The sequence below is a fragment of the Aptenodytes patagonicus genome, chromosome 4 (genome assembly GCF_965638725.1).
Source record: "Aptenodytes patagonicus chromosome 4, bAptPat1.pri.cur, whole genome shotgun sequence".
In the NCBI taxonomy this organism is placed as follows: Eukaryota; Metazoa; Chordata; class Aves; order Sphenisciformes; family Spheniscidae; genus Aptenodytes; species Aptenodytes patagonicus.
The window spans coordinates 2,984,726-3,010,782 of record NC_134952.1 but is presented as its reverse complement, the minus strand read 5'-3'; the positions used below and the strand labels follow the sequence as shown (position 1 = coordinate 3,010,782).

Below are 26,057 nucleotides of genomic sequence, written 5' to 3'. Positions count from 1 at the left end.
GTTTCATCCTTCTAATAAAGATATATTCTGGATATATTCCCTTTAACACAGAGTGCCTTCTACTCATTTAAGTTACAACGGCCCCACAGACAATGGCAACCTAGAAATGGCATGAATGCAAATGTCATGCTAGCCTTCTCTACCTTTCATCCAGCAGCAATAGCAATGAAGTTCAGAGGTATGTCCACTGCATGATTTTTTTTCTCATTTTGCCAGTAAAACCTTGCAGGTCACAAGGAAGAAGCCAGAGAATTAAGGCAGTTCACAACTGCCCTCCTTAGTACAACAATACTCTCTGATCAGGCTATTCTTCTAGGACCCTTAAGAAAAAGGTCACAAAGGCTCCGACAATTTAAAAATACAAAACCAAAATAAACAAAAACATTTCTCAAGGAAATCTGCTATTCTTAGCTCACCCAAATACTCTTGTGGTAGCACTGTCTTAGCTGTGATGACACAAAGACTCAGGCAAGGCAACGTACTGAAAACAAGGCTTGCTGCTTAAAGGCTTGTCTGGTGGTTGGTTGGGTTTTTTTGGTTTGTTTGTTTGTTTTTTCCACCAGGATTGGTTAGTCTTAAAAAAAGCGACCTTCCTCTCCCTTTCAACTTTATATCACACAGCAGGTTGTCTTATACCCAGGAGCCATAGCTGTGAGCTCCCGGCATACCATAGACCACAATCATGGTCATCCCCGGTGGGACTCGTCTCACCCCATTTCATTGCTTGGGTGTCCAACTTGCATCTGCTGTCTGCAGCCTTTCAGGTGATGGAGAGGAGGAGTAATCCATCCTGCTGATCTCTGGCATACCTATCTTAGGATGGACAAGCTGAAAGGAAGCTTACAGACCAGTTTAAAACAACCACCTAACCTTTCTGAGTCCTCTTACATTAGCAGTGTAGCTAGGATCAGGAGTTTGCTTTGGCGTGACCTCAACACCTCCTCTTCCCATGCTTTCATTCACGGTGTGCAGTGGTATCGAAGCAGCCGAACGGCTTCACTCCTTGTGGATGAAACTAGACTAGAAGACGCACTCCAGGAGAGCCAAAATGCATCCCAGCCACTAAGGGGCATTCATGGGGCCAGAGTACGGCAAGTCCAACCTGAAGCCTCCAGGGACACACACTCTGTCAGGGACAGACATGGGGACCTCAGCACTGATTCTTTCACTCAGCATATCACCTCACATTACCATGACGTACTTACTGATCTAGAAATAGCTTTCAACAGCAAAAATGAGGTTGAGAGGAACTGCACCTCCAGAAAAGGCAGCCAGTGGCGACACTTCCACATGCTATTCTGAGACTCCTGCAAGAGGACCCGGTTTTCTTTCCTAACCACACTATTTGCCTGAATTTTTTAGTTCTTCTGTAGAGCGTTTAATTGACAGTCTTCACATTAACAAGTGTAACAGCCAGTGTGGAGGGTGAGAAATGCATCATCAACACAAACAAATTCCCTGCTGACCGCACAGACCACGCAGCTCCAGCATAAACCGACCAAAATTTACCAGAATCACTTCATTCCCTCTAGGTTTTTAATTGATGGAAATTAAGCATCATCCTTAATCAGAAACCTAAACAACAATATTGTGTGTGTTTGAAAGGAACTCAGATAAAAACAACAAGACTTCATTTCAGTTGAAAGACTAAATGGAAGCACAAGAAATAAACACACTACTATTTTACTATTATTTTAAGTGCAACTATTCAAGATACCATCAACACGTGAAGGGGCACTACATACATGTGTGTTTATAATGCAGGTTTCTCATCACAGTCTGAAAGTGTTTACAAACAGACAATACTCGACACCAAAGGATTAATTCAATCTAAGCAGAGACAAAGCAAGATTGAGCAACCAAGAGCAGAAGCTAGAAAAATTCAGAACAGATATTATGTCTATTTTTAACAGTGACACTAATCAGCTGTTGAAACACTTTTCACTAAAGACAGAGAGGCTATTGCTTGAAGCTTTTAAATCTCTCATAGACATTTACACTCCAGTCCTATCAGAAGACAGGGTTGTGGTGCTGGGAATGCTCCTGCCTATATGATGGAGATGGCCAGGACAGATGTTCAAGACAAAACTTTCTGCCCTTTGCACCCCAGGAATCTACCATCATGCAGAACTGTATGTCTGTGAGCACATGCATTATTAGCATAGTGTTGTAGAGACGGAGCAAAGATGCAGGTGGTTTCCAGTGATGCCTAAGGAATGGAAATCAGTCGCACAGACCACCCAGTGCAGGGCATCTCCCGGGCCTCAGAAAACATTAAAAAAAAAAAAAAAAAAAAAAAAAAAAGCAAAGTTTTTGATACAAAGTTTCAAAAGCCTTTTTTCAGTAGATGAAATAATGTCTATTTTTTTATCAACTGCATACAGAAGAGTGGTTATCTGAAAGCACTATTAGCAGAGCCCATATGCAAAAGTGCCACGATGGAAACAGAAAGGCAACTTATTTAGCAGACGTAAAGACACTCCAGCATTAGGCTGTTAACTCATTACGCAGTCTAGCAGTACTTGTACTGAGCAACTGCATGGCTGTAATGAGTAACCTTTATCTAAGTAACTGCAGTAACAAAATTTTCAATTATCATCTCTAATGCACCTTTTTTCCTGAGCTGAGGGAGAAGTGCTTGGAAGGATTATTCTCGTTAGAGCAATTTGATCTCCTTTAACACCTTTCCAGGCTTCAGACTCAGGCTGTCCACTGAGCACAGGTCAGGACAGAGCAGATCATATCTCTGAGTAGACACAAAAATGCAGTGGAAGGAGATTTCTGCGCTGGCCCCAGCACTGCCTGTCGCCAGTGCCTCCCGTCGCTGTTAGCTGTGGTTCTCCCTGCGGCTCCTGGCACAACAAACAAGCATTTTGCAACTTCTCCCTCTTTTCCCCTTTCATCAGCCTTCTCGGAAGCAAGCACATTAATCCTTACTGCCTGTTATTTCAAGATGCTCTTTCCAAGCTCTCCAGGCTGTAAACACGTTGAACTGGAAGATATGTCACTTTTCTCCTTCTCCACATACCCTCCCTCCTTTTTAATCCAGCAGGTTGCACACCAAACTCACTCACAGTCCTTTTCAGAATCACCATTTATACCAGCACGGGTTAAATACGGACACCCTTTCAACAGAAGGCAGGAGCATTATTAATTGAACTTAAGTACTCCACGTCAGTCAGATATGTGAGTGAAACAAGCCTGCTGTTATAAACTGCCTTTGTACAGTAGTAGTGGGCTGAAACCACCTGGAGAGCGGTGTTTCATTGTTATCCTCGTGCTCAGGCTTTATCCAATTCGGTATTTTAGTCTAAACAGGTTTGCCGGCTGGATGTGGGCAGCTGGAACAAGTCACTCAGCCTCAGACCAGTCCTGCTGCCCTCTTCTGCAGGCAGCTGCCAGGCGTGGGCAGGCAGCAGGCCTTGGCAGAGGAGACCTGTTCTGACAGCTCACAGAAACTGGAAGTCTTGGTCAGAAACAGCCCCTGAAAGGCTCTACTCCAACCTCCTGCTCCAAGTAGGACCATCACCAGCATGGTCTCCTTGAATGCAGTGTTTTCCAGTGCTTGAAACAAGCAAGACAGATCCAAAATCCCTGCTTTTCCCATCAGTGCGACTTGGGCCCCTTGCTCCTCATCACCTCTTCATGTCTGACTGGAGCCAGGAGACTTGCAGACGCTGCACGGGGACACGTGAGCCTGAGTGAGCAATTCTCCCTGGACCCAAGCAGGTTTTGAGTGAGGCACCTCCATCGTCTCTGCAGCACCCTCCCCACTGCATCCCACACCATCAATACAACCCATTTATCCTGCATGTCTCACCCTTGCCCACCAGCCCTGGTGATGGAGAGCTGACGATGCTCATCTTTCTCACTGTGGTGGTACAAGGAAGCCAGACAGCTTTTCACAAAAACAAGGCAGCACTCCTGCCGCAGACGAGCAACCCATGCCCTGCCTTACCTTTCTGCAGACAGAAGCAGAAACAAAGTGGTTCGATTTCCAGAGAGCTGCTGGAATTTAGAGAAGTGGCTGTGAGAGAAAAACAAGTTTGAACTGAGGGCAAATGCTACCATCCGCTAAAATTTGCCAACGTAAAAGCCCAAGCCATCAAATGTGGCTTGAGGCACTGAAAAGGCTGCAGTTCAGCAGCGTTGATCTTAAATTAGCATCTACAAGCCCCATTTACAAATTACTGACCCACCCCAATGACTGACACACAGTGAATGCAGAGCTGGATCAGACATCAAGGAAGGAAACACATTAATAACACACCACCCGTACTCTTAGACAGCAGCATGAACAAAATGCTTCCCGTTTTACCCATATGCCAAACCTGCAGCCTTGTGCCGAAAACCTCCTCGGCATCATTTTTTTTGAAGGCAGCAGAGACCTTCAGGCTGACTCTGCGCTCTTCTTCCTCTGGGCACATCCCAAAAGAGACAGAGGGAAATCACAGCATTAACCTTTGCCTGTCCAAACTCAGGTCTCCTCCAGCCTGAAAGGATGAACTTAGCTGGGATGCCTAGCCCCTACTCTTGTAACAAAACACTGCAAGCCCTGTCTTCATTTCCCCCCTCATTTCCAGAAATACCACCTCCCCGCATCTCAGGAGAGAGAGAGACGGGGCCATTCTAAATTGTTTCCTCTTCCCAAGCTGGGAAGAAGCTGTGCTTCTTCAATACACACACAACAAACAATGGAATCCTACTCCTAGTGTGACCACTGATGGTCTGTGGGACCTTGGGCAAGCCTTTTCACCTATCCGTGTCTTATAAGGATGACCACCCGGAGCCACCTCTGTAAAACTGCTCCCCTAGTTATGAATGAGAAGCAGCCCAAAGCTGCCAGATCTTAGGGGCCATCAGACCTTAGGCAGGCTACAGGCTTCAACCACAGCACCACTCTGTGGTCCTACACTGCTGGCCTAGAAAAGGAAGCAAAAATGTTTAAGTTCAACAACAACAACAACAAAATCTTCTGAGAAACAATATCTTTTGTAAGTATGATCCAAGACAGCTGTCCCCTTTGCCTCTTCCCACAACACCATCATCCAGGAAAAATGCAGGGGAGACAGAGAGAATATACCATCAATCTGACATTTTATAATTATGTCTGAATCAGCAAAGATGGTAGAAAAGGCTCCATAAGATCTCCTGCTAGCTTAGAGGCACTGGGCACCTTGTTTGCCGCCTGATTTTCTGAGCAGCTTATCCGAAGCTGCGTTGCAAGAAAAGACATAGCTAGCTAGTGTCCAAATCTCTGAGTGATCGGACCAGCAGCCCACGGAGAGTGGGAAAATGTGGACAAAACAGCATCTGTGATAATTCAGTCTTCAAGACAAGGAGGGCCGGGAAACATTGCAACGAGCCACCGGCTCCCATACCCATCACACACCGACTAGCCTCCCCGCTGAGAGATGATTTGCAGAGCTGGCAGGGGAGCGGGCCGGGCAGACAATTTCAGACAACAAGCCAGCAAAGATGGAGCAGGCAGGGAGCAGAGCTCACTTTGTAAAGGGGTGCCACAGTTCTGACTTTACAAAGGAACCTGTTGAGGAGCACACAAGCGTCACACGCGATTTATACACTAGTGAGGAATCCGCCGCTGCAGCCGGTGAACCCCATTGAGTAATACTGGCTTCAAGCGAAGGAAGAAGTGTCAGGACGTTTTGCCTTGTTACACCCATACCCCTGCACACCGACGTTCAGTTTGCATCGACTGCAGCAAGGGTTCCAGTAACACACCGAGTGGCTCCCAGAAACACTTGCCCCAGTAAGCCTCCTCCACTCTCCAAAGTCACCAAAAATTTGCTAACTGGGAAAATCTCTGTACTTTTGAATGTTTAGAGGAGATTAAAACAAAAAAAAAATGGGTCACTGGATGGTGCTTTTGATCAGGAAACCACTGCACATTTTTACCACTGTGATCCAACTTGTTTTAATGCCTGCAAATATCCCTCGAGTCAAATGAACTTGTTCAGAGCTGATTCACACCAAGGCTACTTTTAAAATTGGGTAGTTGTTGACAAGTAGAATATATTTAACAAGCCCCAAGCATCTTGGCATGCAGTATAAAGACTTCCTATTATGAGTTGGGTTTTTTTTAAAGCTAACATATGGGCAGAGCAGGTTGTCTGCCACAGGGCACTTCCATACAGTGCTTGGCACTACCAGAACTGCAAGGTTATCCAAAGAATAAACCAAAGAATGTCACGCCAAGAACATAGGGGATGAATCACGCCATTTAAAACTCACTGATAAAATGCACCATTATGTGTTTTTCAAACCCGTCTCATCTGAGGGAAAAGAAAAGAAAATAAATCAAAATAATTGGCTGGCCTGTGGCTGATTCTCAAGCGCGTTCCTCTGGCTGAAGGGCACTGTGAGAACACAGCAGGCTCCGCCAGCTCCGAGATGCTGGGAAGGGAGCAGGCTATCTTGAACTACTTTTCAACGGGCCTTCTGACAGCCTGCTGGAATACACCTCAGTCAGCATCTTGATTTGGGGATAAAATTAAGGACTGGATGATTTCCTCCACCATCAGAAGGTCCCACGGAAATGCTAGGAGGCGGTCACCATCCCCAGGTGATTCCCAGAGAAATGGGCCGAGAATGAAGTCGAAGGCCTTTCAGGAACACACAGCAAGGGCACCCTGTGATGGTAAGATGGGTCAGCTATGGTCAGACTGGCTGAGCTTTTGGGACAGTCTTGGAGGCGTAAGTCTCTTCCTTCCCCTTTTTATTGCAGCTTTTCTGGTCACACAAAGCTGGGTAGCTCGTCTGCAGCTGAGACAATGACTTCCCTGCACCACGCGGTCTGGGCTAAGGAGCTTCTCCTGCCCACGCAGCTAGTAAGATCTGAACACTGTAATGCTTGTGGTTCATGTGCCAGAGGCTACAGTATTACACAGGACACAGTTGAAAGGAGTTTCACAGCAGCGACAAAAAGCACAGCTTCAGCATATTCCTTGCACAACAGCGGAGCAAATCCAGCAAATCCTCTGCTCTACAAATCCCCCGGAGACAGAACAAGTATATGTTGTAACTGGCGTATCAGCATCCCCTTCATTTTGGGAGGCTGCAGAGATAGGTACAAGGGCCCACCTACCTAGAAGGCATCCGACAACATCTACTCCATCACCAGGGACAGTTTACACTGCCAGAACACTCTTCTTTTGCATCAGGAGAAACTGGAGAAAATAGGGACACCAGAGCGGTATTCAACCTGCTGCAGTGAGCGGGATATTTCTATCTTAACCCCAGCAATATAAACGATGATCTAGCCAAAAATTCTAACACCTTTGGTTTCCACATCCTATCGACCATCAGGGACCTACCAACACTGTGAGCTGGCCAGAACCTAAATCAATGCAGCAAGATGCAGTTTGGCTGTGTTAGCCTCAGACAAGACAGAAGGTTAACAGCTCAGGAACAGAGCTGTTGAACTAACCAGGACAAGCAACAACCAGACCCAAACTGGCCTGCCTTTTCCCGTGTCTTTGCAAGCTTGCCAAGCCCTGGTTGACCCCATGGTGGGAATCTTCCCCTTATTTCCAGCTCCTTGATCACGTTCATTATTAGGAAGTATCTGCCACTGCCAAGCTCCTCATGAAAGCAAAGCTTGGTGTTTCAGGACTGTAAAAGGAAGGAGAGACAGACACTAAACCAGAGGAAAAAAGAGGTTACAAACTAAAAACGTTGGCATAATGGATCAGAACAATGCTGCAAACAAGTTTCCTGCAGAACTTGTATTCTGACTGCCAAAAAGAGCTGTACTCTATCCCATCTGCATAACCGTGCGATCTTATCTTCACTACCCTCCTTCTCTCTACAATTGTTTGGGAACCTTAATCGATAAAACCAGCCTTAATTAAATAGGAAACTTGCCCATGTTTGCACAACTCAGAACACAACAGGGTCTCAGTCAAATAAACACTGGTGGCCATATTACATTTGGGAATTCTCTGTGGCTTGGGGTTTTAAATTCATTGCAGCAAGCTTGGGAGCAAAGTTTCAACAGGAATCTTCTCTTCTCCTCCCATCCTGTGTAACAGGAGGGTGAGAAAGGGAATGAATCTGCATGCAGAGAGGCTCAGTACTGGTTCCAACTCAATGTGTACATGAGGATCATTTCAGGACACACCATATGAGACACGCTAGCCCAAAAGCAATTATTTTTTCTCACCACTTCTCAGAACCCAGACCTAACAAACTGCCCTGAAATAGCAGCACGACTCTCTAAATAGCATCATTTCTTCTCTATTTGAAAGCAACACCCACACTGAATCTTTCATTTTAAGCCATCCCCAAGCAGTTACCACATCTTTACTATTCAAGCCACAGGGAAAATCATTAAATGCAACAGAAACACTAAGGGATGAGAACCAAAATTAGAAAAACCGAACACTGCACTGATTTACTCCCACAGTAACTGGATTGACTTCAGCCTGGAACAGACTAGACGTGACTCCAGGAGAAGTATGTCTCTCCAGGTGGAGCTGTATTGAGGGGACTTCTCCTGGGCTTGTGCTTTGCTGGAACGTTAAATGCAAACCACAAGCTCCAGCTTTAAGACAGCAGACACATAACCAGGGCTGGCTTTAGGACACTGCGATACACACATCTTTCTCCATCCTGCTGTCTGCACAAACACACTCACATATCAGATGAGGGCCCAAGGCAGGGGAATTCAGGTTGGGAAGCATGTCCTTAGATCTCGATGAAGTCTGGCTCATGGCTGGCAGACTGGCCTTCAGAGATTTTTACCCACTAGAGGTTTTCCTTGAAGAAGATAGGTGTTTTCCCCATGCTGCTTGAGGTGTGGGGTTTTGCATACGACAGCAAGAAATGTTTCAATACAAAAGCACAGACCTTCTCCTAACTAAACACTGTCTGCATTCAGGTCGTCTAGAGGTATTCAGAGGAAATCGGTGACTGCGACAAAAAACATCTTATACAGGAATGCATCCCTGCTGTAACACAACAGAAGCAATTCATGCTGCCAAGTGATTTTCCTCCTGAGTGCTAGGCACACTGAAACGGAGCAGAGAGCAGAAACAGCTCTTGAAAGACAAGGAAAAGAAGGGTGGGAGAGGAAAGAGATGAAAACACAACAGTGACACCTTCGGCTTTGTTTCCACCTTGTTGCAAACTTCGAAACAAAGCCCGAGGATCAAATTTTGTCTGGAGATGGCAACAGAAAACCTCCTGCAGTCAACTTCTTGTGCTTTGAGGTTACTAAGTGCCCTGCCGGCGACTGCAGCCTGGAGTGCCATGGGGTGCACACAAATGATGGATTATCACTTCTGCAAAGTGACTTTCATTCCTCCTTACACACCTGAACTCAAAAACATTTCTTCTCCGTGACGATCACGATGTTTACTGAAACAAAGGGAAGTTTACTTTGCATCGCTCCTCTACAGTAAACTGTGTCCCAAACAGCTTCACAGAATTAAGATAAAACATTGCTCAGAAAGAGACAAGTTAAATAGCACAGGCTGAGGGAAAAAAAGAGAGATTTTTAGATCTAAGGGATTTTTCACAGAGCAGGAAGACTTGTCATGTGGTAAACAGTAGAAACTGGGAACTGGGACACTTGTGATTTATCTGTTCTTCCACAGCCTTCCCATGTGACTGGGGGTAAAGGAATGACAATCCTATCCATAAGGTGCTAAAAATATAGCACAATTTCAATGTGTTTAGATGGGAGCTCATTTTATTCAGCACGTCACGCTTTATCCTTTCGATAATTCAGCTTCACCATATGTAAAACAGCATTAGCACCTAGCTGTGCCAAAAATCATTTCAATATATGCCCTCAAATGAAAAGGAATCAGTGTGAAGTATTAGATACCCACCAGGACCGAGCTATGTGGAAGTCAGAAGAGATAACAAGCCAGTAAATTTCAAATCACTGTTTGCATCCATCCCATAACTACACGCTGAAATCCATACAGCCTACATATAGGCTGGCATGTTGGCAAGAAAAATTTGTTATTTCTAGGTTTAGCAGACACTGCAATTACTGTACGATGCTTCAAAAGCAACAGAGATATAAAGTGGAGTTTGTAGGAAGACCATTTAAACTCCGCTCACTAAGCAAAGTCTTTTCTTAATTCCCTTCCTGTTTGGACAATTTGATCCACTTCTTTTTTTCCACCGCAACCGCAAGGGTCTGTCCTGCAGTGAATGGATGGGCTTTTTTCTGGGATAACTTCCAGGTTAAAGAGAAAGGATTTACACTTGAATGAAACATAGGCTCTGTATTTGGAAAATTTGTTTTGAAAACTTGGGAAGGAAGCAAAGCCTCCTTCATTTAAAAAGGGACTCAATTAACATTCTCCAACAAGTCTTCCTATCGAAAGAACAGTACTTGCTGGGGGACATGTGATTTGAAACTTGTTCTCCTCGCTCACAATGTCCCTTTCTGAAATACAGGCCACTGTTTTTGAGAGACACGAGGATCTTTGCACAGCTTTCCAAAGGACTGCCCGTCACAGTCAAGGCCTTGACTGGACATAAGATGTTCTATGACTTAGGCTCAGGAAACTTAAAATAGCGCCTAAAGACCCTAATGAAGACCTAGAGTGACACGTTCACTCGGTAAGCGCTGTGGATCCCTCTACATGGACAGCTCATCCAGGCTCAGCCACAACCGCAAGATGAATCCTCCCCAAGAGCTAAGAAGCATCACAAGTCTCACCGCCTTGTCTTCTTGAAAACATACAGCATTGCACGTCTGGTTTTGGTTTTAAAATGTTTTGTAAAGAAGACACTAATGACCAACCAAGCAGGTGATCTGCTTTTGATTCACAAGTTACTGGGCGTGGGTTTGATCTGTAGCAGGCAGCGGCCAGACAGGACCACCATAATGGTTATCTTGGTTTTGATAAACAATCCTGAAAGTGCTGGGCATGTCTAGATATTGCCCACGCAGGAGGAGGAAAACAACCTATGCCATTATTTTTTCCAGCTAAAGCTAAAGGGAAAAAATGTCCCTGACAATTTTATATCCACTTTTATTTCTGAATTCTCTTATCAAATGCATATGACAGCACATTCTTCAGCCTTTAATAAGTATAGGTCAAAGTCTAGCCCGACTCAAAGTTGATGATGGATTGAGTATGGGAGTTTACTTCAATACACAGCAGACTGGGATGGGAGATAAAGGTCTTATTAGTGTATATTGCTACAGAGAGCATGCAACCTTCACCTCATTTAACACCTTGGGGAGGCCATCTATATTCACCACTCCAATTCATTTCTTCTGGATGCCTCAAATTGAAATCTGACCCAGGCACGAAGCAACAGAAGGGAACTGTCACCTGTAGCTACCCACCGTCAGTGCCTCAGCTAGGAGAGCAGGCTTTCTGCGTAGTGAAAACAAGGACACAGACTCTCTCCAGAGCCTGTCCCAGTAATTTAGATGCTGAGATGTGAAACACCCTTTGGAAAAAATACGATTTTGCCTGCTGACCGCGCTTTTAGTTCAGGCACTAAATCAGGTATGGATAACTATAAAAATTCTTCTGCGTTCAACAGCTATTCTCTAGTTCACCCAAAATAAATCAGTGGTTTGGGAGTTTGTCTACACTGAAATGGACCAAAACAGTTACCCTGCAATCTTTTCCCTTCATCCAAAATAAAAGTGATTTAGGAGTTTTGTTATTTAATAATATTTTCCACGGAAAAGTCAGCATGCTTTAAATTCACACCCCACTTTATAGTGGAATAGTTTCCTCACATGGACAAGTGCCTAACTCAACCCTTGCTGGCCACAAAAACACAGATGTCAAGACAGAAAGCATCAGAGAATCCTCCAAACTTCCCATATAAATGAACCACAAGGTACTTTGCACAGCTGGTAAATGAGCTGCTTGGTGATAAACACACTTAACAGAGTTTACGTTTGCTTAAGACACTTTAAGAGGTCAACGACTGTCTTTTCTGCCTACTACAGACAGATGTTGGACAGCGTGACAAGCTGAAGATACTGTTTAGATGAGGTAAGCAGGCTATAAATGAAAAGCCCTAGGCACCTCACCCAAGATACAGGGCCAAAGGTTGGGCTCAGCTTGAGCCTTGTGTCAAAACCCTCCATCGATCCCAAGGGAACCCACAAAATGTTTGGACAGAACATGTTTCACGTAGTCACTTTCCCGTTACCTTGAGCTAAAGATCCCCTTGGCAGATGCATCTTTCGTACCCAGAAACGTCCCTTGCAGACGCCTTCTCCTGAGAATATAATAGGTGGTGACAACTAGTGAAATGTGCTCATATCGACATGTCTTTCAATAAATAAGCTAGCTGCTGGGAAAATACAAACACACATCTTCTACAAGAGTCCGACTTTGTTTTCGTTATGCTTTTGAAAAGAGTCAATCCACTCCAAAAGCTTTAAAATGGGTAAATGCAGTAACTGCATCTTCTCAGGAAAAAATAAGGGAAGAGTATTTCCATAACCAAATAGCCTCTCTCTTCCATGTATGGAACTGGTCATGCCAACCCCCGTGCAAGCTTTCTGATCCTGTTCACTCTGCATCTTCTTCACGTGCTGGAAACAAGCTTTAGGACCAGGAACCTGCTGCAAAATCCAAGTGTCCCACACACGCATAGGATGCATCTCTCTGTTATATCACGTTGGATTTAAAACCAGGGATGAAGTTACCCTGCATGTTGTATTAAAAGATACCTCTGAAAGGTATTTAACCGCTAGAAGAACTGTGCTTTTAAAAGTGAAATTGCCCAGCTAACGTGGGCAAAGTCTGAAAGGGTTGCAACTCTGTGCTCTGGGACTCAAATATTAATGTTAAATGCTACAGACATACAGAGCCTCTGCCGCAGAAGGTTCCTGGAAATGAAGTGATGGGGACACAGGACCATATTTACACCGCTGCTCCACCGTGCAGCTTCTTGTGTCCATTTGTCACCAAGCACATCTTCCCCTCCCTGCTCCAAAGCAGATTAAGCTTAATATACTTATGTAGTTGTGAAGTGTACTGCCTATTATCCAATTAGACAGCTAACGAGATCTGAGTAACAGCACGTAGGCACAGATAACCGTTGGCTGATATCTGGTACAGATTAGACACGTTCTTTATTTTTGCAGCCCTTGCAGAAAAAGGGTTGGGATTCGTTCAAAGGCTGCTCTGAAGACTGGGTTCAGGTAATTGTTTAATTTTGTTTGAGACCTATAAACACATCACGTTTGTTTCCTCTTGATCTCCTGGAGCAGTCATATGGTAACTGTCCCGTTACAAAAGTCCTGATAAATCTGGCGTGGCTTGCACTTTTAAACTTTCAGTGTGGTGAGGGGCAGATCTCATCACCTTTGAGGTCCCTTCTAGCTTCAGAAACCTATGGAACAATAAAGGATCTATGCATCAGCAGGAAAAAAATGTACGCCTGTGCAAAAGTGATAAGGATATTCAGAAATGCAATCTTTATTAGCTCTGACACTGTTCCACATGACGTTCCCGTCAGATCCAGCTAAGAAAACACAAACTAGATGTAATCACCACAAAATGGCTGCTTGACAACATAGTTGTCAGAGCATAATTATCAAGGGTTTGCTATCTAATTGGGAGGGCACTGGAAAGCGGGTCCAGCCAGGCACAAGAGCTGTGCAATATTTTTATTACCAATTTGGATGATAGACTGGAATGTATGGCCATAAACCCAACAGATGATTCAGCTGGGAGGATTTGCAAGCATCGTGGTGTACAGGTTTAGATTTCCAAGTGATCTTGACACCCTGGTCCAACATCAACAAGAGGAAATACATAAGAAAGAGAAGTCACAGGTACAAATGCAAAAACGGGGAGCAACTTCCCATACAGCAAGACTCCAGAAAAGGCTCTGGCATTTTAGAGGGTCATGGTACAATTGTGAGGTTCAGCAATGTCCCACAGCTGCGTAAAGGCAAACCTCAGCCTGCAGTGATGATCCATGGAAGGCACTTAGCTATAAGTTTTGCCCTTAGCTTTTGCTGCTTAGCTGCTCACTGCTGTGCAGTTAATATGTTTTTTATAAAAGCAGACTGGAGAGAATCTTGTGGAGAACAACAAAATTAAAAAACACCAGGTATGAGATTAAGCTGGATCCATTTAAGCCAGACATGTTCCTAAGAACAGGCTAGCCCAGGCAAGCAGGCAGGCCACAGCCTGAAGGAAGCCTCCTTCTTCCTACATCCAGCAGGAAAAATTCAGAGTTTAGCTCTTCTGAGTTTAATACTCTGGCTTTAATCTCTGTTTAAAAACAAGCTAGTGGCCATCAGTGTGGATGGAAAGAACAAGAGTCCATGGGCTTATCAACATAGAAAAAGAGACCAGAAACTACTTTTTATATTCCCATGTGCTTCACACCCCTCTTCTTCCAGCACGCTCCCCCCACAGAACAGCTCCACGTGGGTCAGTCTGAAAACAACTTTTTCACTGTTTGGAAGCAACTCCCTCATTTGCAAGTCTTGAAAAGAGTGACCATCCTACAGACACTTAACCTGATGCTACAAATGGGGAGATAAAGATTGGATGGGTGGAACACAAGGTGGTTAAAATTTGGTTGGATCATTGAGCTCAAATGGTAGCAGCCAACAGACTGAAGTCTTAACCGGCAGCCCTATATGAATGGTGTTCCTCAACGAACAGCCAGTACTGACGCTGATGCTGTTCAACACCTTAATTAATGCCCTGGATGATGGGATGGAGAGCTCCCTCAGCAAGTTCAGAGACAACACCATGCTGGGGTGAGCAGCTGATACACTGGGGGGCAGGACTGCCCAGCAAGCTGGAAAAATGGGCTGAAGGAAGCCTCATGAAGTTGAGAAATACAAATAAGAGTCCTGCACCTGAGACAAAAAATACCCACTGTCAGCACAAACTGGGGACTGACTGGCTAGGGAGAAGCTCTTCAGAAAAGCACCTGGGGGTCCTGGTGGGCAATAAGGTGAACAGGAATCAGCAGTGTGCCCCTGCAGTGACAAAAGCCAGCAACCTGCTGGGCTGTATTGGGAAGGACAATAGCCAAGAGCTCGGGGAAATGGCTCCTCTTCTCCTCTCGTCACCAAGGAGGCTGTGTCTGGAGCACCACCTAATTTAGCTGCACTGCCCAGAAAAGACATTGACAAACTTGACAGAGTTCAGTGGAACCCCACTATGATGGTCTGGTCACTGGAATACATGATGTAAGAGAAGAGAATGAGGGAACGGGGTTTGTTTAACTTGGAGAAGAAATGGGGGTTAGCAGGGGATCTAATTTCTATCTTCAGCTACCTAACTGGGGGGTTACAGAGAAGATGGAGCCAGACTCTTCTCAACAAGTAGGAACAAAAAGACAAGAAACAATGGGCGTAACTTGCAGCAAGTGAAATTCTGATCAGACAAGAGGAAAATACCCCTCACCATGAGAGCACTAAGCATGGCATCAACCTGGCACATTTGACTGGAAAAGGTCCAAAACTTGATCAGAAAAGTTCACAAGAAACCTATCTTTGATTCTGGCCCCACTTGGAGCAAGAAGTCACACGAGCGAGCTCCAGTTGCCCTATGCAACCTAAATTACGCTTCAGTTCTAAGAAATCATTATGAAGAAACACTGAACAAGGGATTTTGCCCAGTAGCCTACAGCACTCTACATTTGTTCAGTGATAACAAGTACTTTAGACTCAAAAGCTGTCAATAAAATTCCTTCCACATGACTAAAGATCCCTGTATCTGTAATTAAGGGAGAAAAAGAGTAAGAAAGAAAGCGCTAGAGCTTTCACTGCTATTTGAAACAGAACAAGAGAAACTGAAGACTCACATCATACAATTTATCATACAAAAGCTCTGCAAGAAAACTCTGAGGAATTCAAAGAAGATACATACTGATAGTTCAAGCAAACAAAAGCAAGACTGCTCCTCCCTACCTGCTCTTCCCACCACAATAAACATGAGTCGATGCCAAGAGGTGTTTCAGACCTGTCCAGACCAGCCTTCACTTTAGTGTGAGCTTCTTCAGTTGTCTCAGGACAAAGGCTCTCTGTATGTAGACATACCTTTCATACATACTTTCTACTCTCTCCCACTGAAAGGTATAAGAGGTGTTAATAAATCTAGAGAAAATGCCTGCAACAATATACACAGACAAGTTTTTTTCTTTTTTTTTTTCCCCAAAAATAAAGTGAAGCGCTCCACAAGTGAAGCACTTAGATACAGTTAAAATGAAACTGCCACCTTCCTCTGAGTATCCTGTAAAATGAACCCCCTAAAACCTGACAAAACAGATACAACTATGGTGTACAAGAAGGTCAATGAACGCAAACTAGTGTTTTGTGCAATGTGGACATCTGTCCACCTGAAAGCAGCCAGACCCAAATTCACTTCACCCAGATGGACAAGCAGCCCTCAGGTATCTGCCTCTGTCACACGACAGCCATTTGGAATAATTTTCCTAAAATTGTAACAATCAAACAACAATCACCTTCAAGCAAATGGCTAATTGTCCCTTTAATGCTGGCTGGCACGTTACCCAGTTTACCTTCGTAAGTAATGTTTCTAATGCTGATCTACTGCATTTTCTGTCATGCTTTATGTTTGAGTGCTACCTCTCCTCTCAGAATAATCTTCACAGCCACATTTTATCAGCTTTAGAAATGCATGAATAACCGTGTATCCTTCACAGAAACAAAGGGATAGTACGTACCAAATCAGATGCACGGAGCGTAACCACTGCAGGGAGGGAGAATAGAAGGTCACTCGTGAACTACAGCTGGGAGGTCAGATCAGGAAGGCACAATTGCCCAAGTTGCAATCGAGCTAGTCATGGGGAAAGCCTTGGTGAGAGCAGCTGGCAAGGACCTTCACCTTACCACAGAGAGGCACTATTCTGGAATAGCTGGTGAAGATCGATAGTACATTCCTGTGGAAAAGACGGCACTTGAGGCAGAAGAGCATGTGCCCTGGTTTTACAGTGGGTGGAGAGACATAAAGCAAGCCATAATGAAACCTTCCATGACAAAACACTTTATCTGTACCGCTGCCAGAAAGAAAAAGAAATGCATCCGTCATACCCCGAAGTCTACATATGAGAGTCATAAAATTGCGTCTGTCGGCTCAGTACGGGTAGGTGCCAGATGGAGCACTGCAGGCAAGTTTTGGGCCCTGCAGCTCAAGAAGAACGTGGCCCAGACATTCCCAAAGTCTGCTGCAGAGGACCGAAGAGCTCTCTCTGTATAGTAACAAAAGGGCAAGAGGTCAGCAATTTTCAACTGCAGCACAAGAAATCGAAGTCAGAAACGAGGAAAATCTTGGTAATGGTAAGAACAACGAAGGACTTTAAAGGATCACCCAGGGAGGATGGGGAAAGTCCATCACTGGAGGCTTTTAACAACTGTGTTGGACAAACATCTGCTGGGAAAGTTTAGATAGATCTGACCCAGTCTTGGGGCAGGAGGTCAGATGAGACAACTTATTAAGGTCCCTTCCGGCCCTGCTGTTCTTTGCTTACAACAGAAATATGTATAAAACAGAACATATCCACAGCAGCCCCAGAGCACACGAGCTTCCCTAATATTTCCATGATACGTCGGAGAAACGCTGTGAGATCCTGTGTGCAGCAGTTGCCCATTCCCACATGGTAACTTCTCCCTCCGTTCCTGGAGGAGCAATACAGAGATAACACAATCAGTCGGTCTTACAGAACAGACGTGTGAACGGGAGCTCCCCAGCACAGCCTTCCCAGCGAGACAGTCCCTCGCACATCCCACAGCACGGGGACGGTTGTTAACAGGAGCCCATCTGCACTTTTTCCTCCCATTTTGCCTCCTTCGCATCTCACCCTGCAGTCAGAGGAGCTCTCTCTTTTTTCTCTTTAGGCCTTTCTTCTGTTCCTCCCTGGAATATTTTCATGCGTAAGACCTTCAGGACTGGATCCCTTTCATGTTTTGGGGAAGCCCTGAGCAAAATATCTGTGCTTCTAACAACAAAAATGCTTGCAGATCGTCTGCTTAGCATTACAGACTCCCATCTCCCCTCCAGCACTGCCTGTCCCTCTGCTCAGCTGGGCGCCTGGCATGAGAAATCCCACCTGCGTAAACTCTTCATGCAGAAACACCTAGTCAGTGCTGACCTTTCGGTCATCCCCAAGATCTGCAACCTTCAGTGCTTCCTACCGGCTTGCCCATGGCAGCCAGCTATCGAGAGCGAAGCTGACTTTATGTAGCGCTCTCATCAAAACTTTGGATCCCCTCCTAACGCTCCGCTGTGCCGCGCAGGGAGCCCACCACACAGGCCTGGATCCCACCCCAAGGGAGTCGGGAGACAAAAAGGGTAATGACCCAGTGCTTAACTCTAAAGCCTGCGGTCACATTCAGCCCTTTGTCAAGTTCTCTTCAAAGTCCAAATAGAGGCACCAGATGCTATTGTATAACTGGAGCAATGGTGTGAGCTCCCCATGACTATAAAGGGGACGTTTAATTTAGTCTACTACATTACTGGAAGCACTGCACTTCTGCAAGCATTAATTAATGGCACGTAGTGTGCTGTGAGATCAGACCATCCAAGCAGCAGAGTGTAAACTGCAAGCCCCAAAGTACTAACCTTTGTCTGAGAGTTAAAGCTTGACCTATCAACTTCAGCAGCACGGGGGTTTTAGGAGTTTTTGCTTCCTTGCGTGCCCCACACAACTCCTCCCAGCTTATTCTTGTAAATGAAAAGCCAATCTCCACGCTCTTAGTCGTGTCTGTCCATGGAAGCACACAGTGAGCAAGACGACAGAAGTGGTCCGAGGCAGAAATACCCACTCGTGTGTGCACGTGTGTGTTTGTGAGAACACCCCAGCACATCTGAGGGCACAGTTTTGCAATCCCAGGAAACTTAGATCTAAGTTTGCACTGTCTTTAAGGACAGTCCTGACTGTCTGTGCCGCGCTGACAGCAGCAGTCATGGGACAGGCCAGGGATTGGGTCCAACTGAAAAATAACCCTACAAAAATAAGTAATAATCTGCTGCCAGGTGTGTGGGCTCCCTGATCAAGATCTCTTGCCCACAGTCACACCAGGACATACACAGGAATTGGACCAACTCTTTCACTAGAAGTAGCGCCTTAAATTTGTGTAAGTCACCCACCCATAAGACTGTGCCCCGATGGGGGTGGAGAACAGTTATGCAAGAGAGGAAACAAGCCGTCGGAGATAGGACGGCACAGTGAAAATATCTTAATGCAGTTTCACTGCTGAAGCCAGGGCCTGGCAAAACGACGCTCCTTCCAGCAACCCAGACCTTCCCACAGGGTCTAAGATTTTTAGGAGTTCGACCAAAGGATTACCAGACACGCTAATGATGCGCGTCTTCCTGGCAGAGTCCTCTGGGATCACAACTGTGACTGATCCCAAATAAGAAAATCCTGTTAGAAAAAGACTGGAGATCAAAGCAGGAGGTTACACCTACATCCTGGAACATGCATGCCCACGGGACAGAAGAATTTTAAAGTCAGTTTCAGACTAGATGTCTGTCTGTCCAACAGAATCATTAGGTTAGCATACTTGAATGTTACACCTGTACAATCTCTTCGGGAGAAAAACCATTCCCCACCTGCCCTGCAAAACGAACGGTACTGAAGAGAGCTCTCATAAAGGAAGAGAAACTGCTCCTTTCCCATGCAATTCCCAGCTTAGGGATAGGCCAGGACTACCTGCTTAGCTTAGCACAAGGTATTTTCTGGATACATTAGCTACAAGGTAGCCTGAGTAGGTATTTCACAACGGAAATGATCCAAACCAAAGTGCTTTTTTTTGTTTTGTTTTTCCTCTCCTCAAAGTGTGCAAACATCATCGTATCCTGTCCAGTATTTCAGTCGTTCCAAGCACGCCAGCGACCTACACTGTTAAATGCCACTCAGCTAAATCTAGAGGACACACGTAAGAAAAAAAATGGGCATTATGCAGAATAATGAATGATGAAGAAATGAATAAATAACTATCCATTCTTCAGAAATTATCTACCTCCATTTACTTCTCTACTTCGTCAGTGAGGAAAACGAATATTTTCTTATTTCTTAAAAGGTAGTTCCTGCCTTTGAACTCAGTAGGTACAAAAAAAAAAAAACAAAAAACAAAGAAAAAATGGATTTTAATGACATTTTCAAGCCATTATAAAGATTCTGCAGTCCTTTAAAGACCTATTGGATAAAAGAAATGTGAGGGACCAAAACCAAAGATTCCCCACAAGCTGAAATCATCTTTATTTACATCAGTTCAGCTCTCTGGGCTCCCCACAGCTGAGAATCTGCCTCGCTTACTGTGACCTCCATTCTGTCACTGATCTGCTCCGTGGCCTCCAGCTTTCTCCTTCCATCGTCCTATTCTCAGAAGCGAGATAAACGTGGTCTCAGAGGATGATGTGGAAAACAGCTCCAAAGAAGGAATGTGCGACAACCAAAGCTGTGTGTAAATCACTACTCCAGGGCTGCAAAATCTGTTTCCCTCAGACCCGGCAAGCTCCCAGCCGCCATCATTTTGAGTTATCTGAGAGCACTAACAATAGCCGTCTTGTTTTACCAAGACTTACAGAAAATCTTAAAGGATGGCCTGGTAAAGGAGAACTACCCTGAAATAGCTCAGGGATCAAACTCCAGCGTGAACAGCAGGGAGGGGCTTTGTGACCCCCTCTAGCATTACATTCCCACCGATGAGCTTATCTCGCTACCTTCAAAGCCACCCGGGCCTTCCTCAGGGCCAGAGCAGTCCCTGCTGCATCCACCCTTACAACCTCATGTCCCTGGCCCCGAGACGTCACAAAACAAAAACTCCAATGACCACAAAAAAAAAAAAAACCAACAACCAAAATTGCACTTAAAACCAAGGACATGATTAAAATTCACCAAAGAAGCACCACTTTTTACAAATCCACTGCATTTAAAGTTCTCCAGAGGAAAAGGTCACCGATATGTACAGTGCACCTCCCAAAGCAAAGGTCTGTGTCATGCTGCTGTCAGGTTCAGCCTGCAGACAGGCTGTTATAAAAACCCCACGTGCTGCGTTATCCGCAGCCGGGGCGGGCAGCATAGGGCTGCCAGTTGAATCCCCACCACCTGCACTGTTCCTCCAGCCTGCAGTCCAATCCCTACCCCGGGGTCCCTCAAGGGTGCCGGCTCAGGTACCCAAAGCCTTTTCTTCCCATAGGACGAATAAAGAACACGTCCAAACCACGGCGGCACAGCTATGTATTTTGGTGATGTGACGGACACACTCCGGTCAGGTGAAGGTAAAGGACAGTGCCATCAAGTCCATAAAGAGCACGTGTCCTGCACAGCCGAAGAGTACAACCATTAAAACACCAACTGATGATATCCTACTTAAGAAAAGACAGTCGCATGTGTCAAGTTTAACCACAAGAGGCTTTATTACAGGTTGCAGTGGACTCTCAGAAGGTACGGGGAGGAGCTGAACCCCACAGGCTCCCCAAAACATGTTCACAACTGTACACAAACACGGGACCTCAAACTCAGGTCCTTACAAAGCCACTTTCCAGAGCAGAGACGCACATCACATGAAACAGCCGCGCCGCATCAACATGCTCTCCAGGTGCCACGACGCACATGGTGCCAACTGGAGTCGCCACGAAATTTTATTTTCCAAGTAGTTCATATTCCCACCCACAGTATTTCTTGGAATTTATATTCTTAAAATAAAAAGAAACCACAGAAACGTTAGATTTCAAAAAAAGCAAAGATTTGTAACTAATTTCCATGGTGACTACTACAAACTCAAGTGATATTACTGTGCATACACCCACGTGCCCTCTACATGGAGCATGGAATACCTGGACACATGTCGTGGTTTAACCTCAGCCGGCAACTAAGGACAACACATCAAAGCCAACACATCAACAAGAGCTGATGAAAACAGATCACATCATCAAGGTGGCTGAAAATTTTCATGCTCCCTCAACAGGGACACGACAAGGATGACAACGTGTTCTGGAAACACCACAATGTTTTGTGATGCCATTTGTTAAACAGTTCACTTCTTACGAGTCCGTAATACAAGGAATCGGTTGCATTCATTGTTTTACATTTATGCTTCTATCCCCTCGTCACAGACCTGCTAGCACACGTGGTGTGCAAGAGGATTTGAAGCCCAGCTCCCACCAGCCAGGAGAGAGCACCTTGCTCACCAGCCATGGTGGGTTACTATCACTCTCCCACATTACTGCTGTGCTACAGATTAATTTTTGCACCCAAGCAGAGCAGGACAGATCCTTAAGCCAGACAGTTTAGATGCTCTCTTGAGAAGTAAGAGTTCAAATCCGTTCTTCACCCACTTCATTTCCAAGAGGTAATCTTTATACCTCTTTAATTTATTATTTACCACTCTGACACAATGTTTTAGCTCACCAACAGAGCTAAAAAACCCAGTTATTTAACTTCCATAGACTTGACTTCATTAGCTTCTGGAGAGGACTAATGTTTGTGGCCACTGGGAAAGGATATTTCTACATTTTTCCATTTTCTGGTCTGTTAATTACAGTTACTGAGAGAAGGAGACAGCAGTTAGATTCGTGAAATATTCGTAAAATACAATGTATTTTAGTATTTGTCAAAGGCACGGAGAAAATAATTTCTATTTCTTTTTTATATAACCCAATCATACAAAGTAAGTAAATCCACATACTTCAGAAGTCAGCGTCGCCATTCTCCCTAGACCCTCACTTGGGCCAGCAGGAAATTAGTTGGAGACTCTTAGATGTCATTAGAAGGGATTATTTTTCTGTGGGATGACAGTCACAGAAAACATGAAGCGATATAACTGGGGTTGAGAGGACAGGCAGCTACACTTTTGTGGCAGGCAGCAGGAATACACTGCAGGCAGGAATACCCCTCCAAACTTCTGAGGCAGAGATGGGGACAGTCCATTATCTTTTGCAGATGGAGGATTGTGAAAAACCCAAATCATACTACTTGGCTAAGGAGGAGACCAGTCAAAGAGCACCATCACACCTTTTAGACCAAAGGGTGCTGCAGGGAGCCCGTAAGCCACAGGTGTCCTTCTGCTTGTGAGGAATGTTAGCAATTTCACAGAGCTTTCCAAACTCTACCTCAGCCTCTCCATCCCCACCGAGTCCATTGAGATTCTCCCATCCCAGGAAAAGACTGTGTTTCAGAGACATCACAGTTAACTTGTGACAGCACTCGGACACATTTTGGTGGAAAAGACACAAGAGAGAGAAAGCCCTTCAGGTGAAAACCAGAGAGGGCTATCCAGGCATGCTTTCAGCAACAGCAGAGATGAGGACAGGAGCTCCCAGGACACGTGTGGTGTGTTCGTGGTGTTCCAGCCACACACTGCCATTTCAAGAAAGCGTGGCACAAAACGGTACAGCTCGAGAGCAGCTGCTCCGCCAAGCCAAAGGATTGAGAAGGATAAACAACCACAGCGCCCAACATCAGCTGGCATTTTCAGGATTTAAAGACCCAGACCTCCACACCTATTTCCACATACAGTTTGGCCATGATACCAGCTAGTTGCTCCTCTAAACCCAAAGATGCCCAGGTAAACATTTGAGCAGCTATGCGATGATTTGGATCCAGGCACTGAGTCAGACCTAAGACCATCGGGTTTTTGCCAGCTCAGCAGTCATCCAAATCTGTTTCCCAGTCCAGCTCCCCACGCCACAACGGGGGTACAAGGGAAAGACAGTACTGTCGTTTTTGGAGGCAAAGCCAGCTGAAGCTACGGACCTTGCTACTCACTGAAAAACACCGTACATCTGTTCCACAGCAGTGCCATAAAAGATTAGTAAGTGCTGGGCTAACAATCTGGAAAGGGAAAAGGACCTAGGAGAGCAAAATGTTATCACTAAGTCAATAAAACAACATTTGTAGAAGACTGAAAACATACAGCATTCTTGCACAACGTGCAGAAATGCTCCTAGGCTGATTTCTCGTCCTCCACTAAACCTGCCTGGTAACTCCTGGAACAGGACCGTGTCGTACAGGCTAAGGGAAAAGTGGATCAACAGGGTGAGCTAAGGACAGAGCTCTGGACTCAACTCTATTTGTGTAGGATCACAGAGTGGATGTGCATTAGCCGATACATATGGTTTCACTTTTACGTAAAGCTTGTGTTTACATCTAATATATCAGGGCAATTACAGCTGGCCCCAGCACTGGATTTGAGACAGCGTGCCTATACACCACGCAAAGAATTTTTAGGGGTGATCAGAGAGCAAGGATCAAGTGGAGCAGCTGTACTTCTGGGGCTGAGGATGTAAATTGCTAAAAAGCTTTGTTTTGAGGTCAGGTTCAGTAACTGACAATTGGCTTTGTGCATTTCGCTACTGCGCGTCCGGGACTAATCCCTCATCCACCGCAGCGATTTAAAAGACGGAGCAATTCTGCAGAAGTCAATGGGTTTGACTGAAAACACGAGATCGGGACGAACTGCCAAGCCCCCAGTTATTGTAACAGCTTTGTGTAAACGAGAAACACCAAAACGCAAATGAACTGCAAGTCTTCACAGCTCATAATTTACATCCCGCCTCACACATCAGACCATGGTGACTTTCCTACTTAACCTTTATTCTTCATGTCATCGCCTGAAACGCTGAGGCAGAGAAAGCGGAGGCGCGCGCGGACGCACATCGCGTGCGGGCGATACGCTGACATAAACACACGGAGGGGAAAAATAAAAAAAAAAAAAAAGAAAAGAAAACCCCAAACCACCCCAAAAGCCCAACACCACCGCACCCATCAGCGGGTGCTCTGCCCTCGGCCCAGCCCTGCGCACCCGCAGCGAGGCGGTGGGCCTTTCCCCCACCCCTCCCCAAAAACACGGGTAGGGATAAAACCGCCTCCCGCAGCCTCCCGCTCTCCACCCGGGCTCGGCGCGGCACCGGCCGGGCTTTCTTGGGGCTGAGGAACGAGGGCTAGCACGTCCAGGAGGCGATCCTGTGAAGTTGGTCGCACGGGATGGACGGGGCGCCGGGGCCGGCCCCCTGCTCTGCCCCATGGCAGCCACCCTCTCCCGCCGCAGGCTGGAAACCCTCCTTGGCCGCGTTACGAGGAGGAGAGAGCCGGGCTGGCCGCCGCTGAGGTGGGCGCTGGCCTTCCCGCCAGCCCCTCGACGCCGGCGGGCGCTGACAGCCGCAGGTGGCCGAGGGGCAAGGCCGGGGCGCGGCAGGTGCCTGCCGAGGGGAGGACGAGGGGGCCGGGGGAACCCTCGCCCGCCGTGCCCTCTGAGGGGGGGACCCCCGGCAGGCGGGGAGGGGGTCGCCGCCGCCTCCCCGCCCCCCGCCCCGTACCTCTCTCTGCGGTGGCCGGAGGGGACAGGGTCTCGCCGCCCGCCCGGCTCGCCTCAGCGCCTCGCTCCCCTCCCCGCGTCTGGCGGCTCCCGGCGCGGCTGCGGCGGCGGCGGCGGCGGCGGCGGCGGCTGCTGGCACTGCGAGGCGAGAACCAGCGCCGGCCTGTTTTCCAGCCGCCTCCCCTTCGGCCCGCCCCGGCTCCGCCTCAAGGATCCCCCCGCCTCCTCCTCTTCCTCCTCCTCCGCCGCCACCTCCTCCTCCTCCTCCTCCTCTTCGCCCGCTTCCCCCCGCAAGCACCGGCCCGGCGCGGCCTGAGGGGCCTGCGGGCAGCCGGGTGCCTTCCCCCGCGGGCAGCCGGCAGCCTGCCCGGGAGAAGGAAACCTCAAACCCAACCCGCCGAAGCAGCACAGCCTCGGGGTTAATAAATCCTCGTCTCCTCCCTTAGGACAGGCCTGGGAGAGGACGGCGCCGGGGGTGCCAGCGTTAGCCCGTAGTGCCCCCTCAGGCACGCCACCCAGGCTGATATGCGATGTATACTCTCAAATACCACTGGGCATAAAGCCTCCGCCATGCGGACCTCTCCCGAAGGTAGGGGAAAGCAAAAATTCTCATTACGGTGCCACAAGCCAGGAGACGGCATTCAGAGCCCTAAAGCAGAGGGGACGGGGCTCTCCCGGCTTCTGAACTTGATGCCTTTCATGCAGCTGAAGGGTAAAAGCCTTGTCTCCAAGCAGCAGCCCTGTAAACAGCACATTTTATTAAATTATAGTCTCTTTCCAAAAA

General features: G+C 46.5%; 1 protein-coding gene across 2 annotated transcripts in view; it reads right to left on the bottom strand.

Annotated features, from left to right (window-relative positions):
- Positions 1-25,376, bottom strand: part of SMOX (spermine oxidase) — a 55,518-nt gene extending 30,142 nt beyond the window's left edge. For both annotated transcript variants that reach the window (XM_076335689.1, XM_076335690.1), the window contains exon 1: positions 25,275-25,376. The gene's annotated coding sequence lies outside the window, so the exon portion shown is untranslated. The remainder of the gene's footprint in view (positions 1-25,274) is intronic.
- Between the last annotated feature and the right edge of the window lie 681 nt (positions 25,377-26,057).